Here is a 3,102-nt window from a genome sequence, read left to right on the forward strand (position 1 = left end):
CCCACAGCAGATGCCAGGTCTGAGCCATCCCCACCAGCCCAGTCTGTGCCTTTGCAGAAACGTTTTCAAGCAGCCTCAGCCCCAGGAGGGCTGCCAGGAGCCAGAGCATCCCCAGCACAGGCCCAAGCCATGGCAGTGCCCGAGTGGTTTCAGGCAAGCATGAGTCAGAGGCAGACCCACAACTGCAGAAGCTGCCCTCTGCAGTGACATGCCATGGCACAGCTCCGGCACTAATCCCGACGCCAGCATCTCCCTGTGAACTGGATGGACCGGGAGGTGCGGAGTCATCGCCAGTTCCCCACACCTCTGCCGGCACATGTGGGTAACACTGTCAGCAGGGCTGGGCAAGTGGCACTGGTCGCGGCTGATGAACCCTGGGAAGAGTGAGAGTCAGGGTGAGTGTGACCGATGGCTGAGGAGGGGAAGGAGAGAAGAAATCCCAGGCCAGGCTGGGCAATCCTGTCCGAGAAACCAGACTTCCCTGTGTGCAGGGGGAACCTGGAGCTGCCACTATGGTTGTGGGGCAGCGCTGGTCCTGGCGGTCCCCACTGCTTGCCATGTCTCCTGGTACCTCACACCGTGCCAGCAACTCAGTGCCACGCTGCTCCGAGGGCAGCACCAGCGCCAGCCCTCTCCTCTGCCAGACACCCACGAGCGCCCACCCAGCTCTGCCCACTCGCCCGCCCGACCCCACCAGCCCCACACCAGGATGTGCCGGTCACTTGCCAGGCAGGGGCTGCCAGGTGCGAGGCTGTGCTGGCTGGCCCGCGGCCACACCGTCGCTCCCAAAATGAGCACTGCTCTGCAGCTCTCAGCACCGCATGCACAGGGGGTTCGATGCTTTCTGAAACAACAGCACAATTACCCAGCCGCATTGCTCCCAAGCAGCTTTTCCCTTGGGAATGATGCTTTCTGGCAGCAAGGGCAACCTGATCCCTTGGGGTTTTGTATGAAATCTCTTTCCCCATCTGTCCCCCTTCTTCCAAAATGCAAAGGCTCTTCTCCCACATCCCAATCATCCCCTCATTCTACTCCAAAGCACATGAGAGGGCACTCCATTCATCCCATTGATCCTTCTGCAGTACAGTGGGGGCTCAGGGTGCCCCAGCCCCGGAGACTGGGGGGCGGGGGGGGTGGTGGGCAGGGGCTCTGCCGGCGGCCCCCACTGCTCAGGGCGGAATGCCGTGCGGCGGGTTCCTGCAGCAGCCAGCCACGGCCATGCTGCACCCAGGCTCTTCCCTTCGGCCAAGGCAGGAGCAGCCGTGGGCTTGGGGCGCTGACCCCGGCAGCCGTGCCTGCTCCCCAGCCCGGTTGCAACACAGCCTGAGGTATAAACAGGGAAACACACCCACCCTCGAGGCCGCAGACAATGTGTTCCTGGGGTTTTGTCCTCTCTTGTATCATCACCCATGCTCTGGCACTTTCCTGTAACACTCCTGCACTGCCTCATCTTTCCCTGTCTTATGCTCCTGCCTCAGTTTCCCTTCCAGAGGGAGCTGGGTGGGAGCCACATCCCTGCGCTGCTGGACGTGCAGGCAGGCTGCCAGCCCTGCGCAGCTTCCCACGCATGCTCCCCCCAGCACCATGCCCCACGCCACCCCTGATGTCATTTTCGTCCTAGTAGCCTTGCCATCAGGTGCTGTTCCCAAAAGCAGCAGGACATGAAGCACAAGACGGGACACTCACCAGCAAAGCCTCTGCCAGGCCAAGTGACACAAACCAGTGTCATCCCCAACCTGCCTGCCTCCTGCCCACCTGAGAGCAAACTCCAGGCAGCTGAAGAAGCCCATGAAGAAGCTATGGGATCACTCGTCTCCTTCCACTCATGCATTTTGTACAAATATGTTTCTAGAGATGGAAAAACGGGTGCGTTCACTAGATTTATTCACCTGCAGTTTAAAACATACTGCAGTCCCAGTGGAGCTGTGATCACCGTGAAGCGTGGCTGGGTGCAGGTGCTGGCCAGAGCCACGGTGAATCATGTTTGTTTTCACGGCAGCTTTTGCTGTGGTACCTTCCTCCCTTGGGTTTTAAGACCTTCTCACCCAAGTTTACATAATGAATCCTGAGAGGTACAAACTGTTCCCCTGGATAATCACAAAGGGTAATCATCCCCACTCTTGTTCTTGTTATAAAAAGTCATCGTCACAAAATATTTCACATTTCCGTTGGAACGTGGGAGAGGACCATAAAGCACGGGTACATGGGGATCTTTACAGTGCTCCATCCCAGCTGGCACTGCGCTGGCTCTCCCTGCCCTGTGCCAGGACAGCGTGGCATCCCTGGGGTGGGAGCCCACCCACAACTACTGCATCTTTAGACACTGGAGTCATGACACGCTGGTCATTTTTTCCAGTAAACTTCTACAGCAGAAAAGGCAAATGAGCACAGCTAATTCCCCATCACACCAATTAGTTACAGCACAAGTCTGGGGAAACCCCCACCTGTGACGAACTGCTGCCTGCTCAGTTTCACCCACCCAGAGGAGTGCAGCCTTAGTGGGGTGAGTCGAGATTTAATTATCAAGGTTATTAACGCTCAGGGTGAAGGGAGCTGTGGCATGAGCCGGGTTTTGCCCTATCCCCCCCGTTCCGGAGCCGAGAGCTTGGCTCGCAGGATGGCATGGAGCGGTGGGACCCATGTCCGTGGCACAGACTGAGCCCCCCAGCGCGCAGCCGGGCTTTGGCCACCGGCTGACCATGCTGTGCCAGGCGTGCAGGAGCCGGGCCCGGGGGGGGGGAGGGGGGGCCGCTTCCCTCCCCTTTTCTGCGGCTTGTAAAACAAAACCAGTCTCGGGTTTACTGCCTGATCTTTGTAACGCAAACAGAGGTCAGTTAAAAAGGTTTTATACGCAGCAGTTACCGGTGTAGGTTGGCTGGTGAGATGCTCGCTATCATTTGACTGTGATTTTACTGGTCACAACTAAATTACTCTATTTTGTTTAGTGACAGCGTGTCTCTGGAAGCGTACCCGATAAACCGAGCAATTAAAGTGCTGAATGAGCCTACTTGCACCCTGTGTGGGAATGGGTGATGGATGCCCTGCTTCCCTCTGCAGCATGGAGCTGGAGCAGCACACACACACACACACACACACCCCGCT

Source organism: Falco punctatus (genome assembly GCF_963210335.1).
Source record: "Falco punctatus genome assembly, chromosome: 4".
Taxonomy (NCBI): Eukaryota; Metazoa; Chordata; class Aves; order Falconiformes; family Falconidae; genus Falco; species Falco punctatus.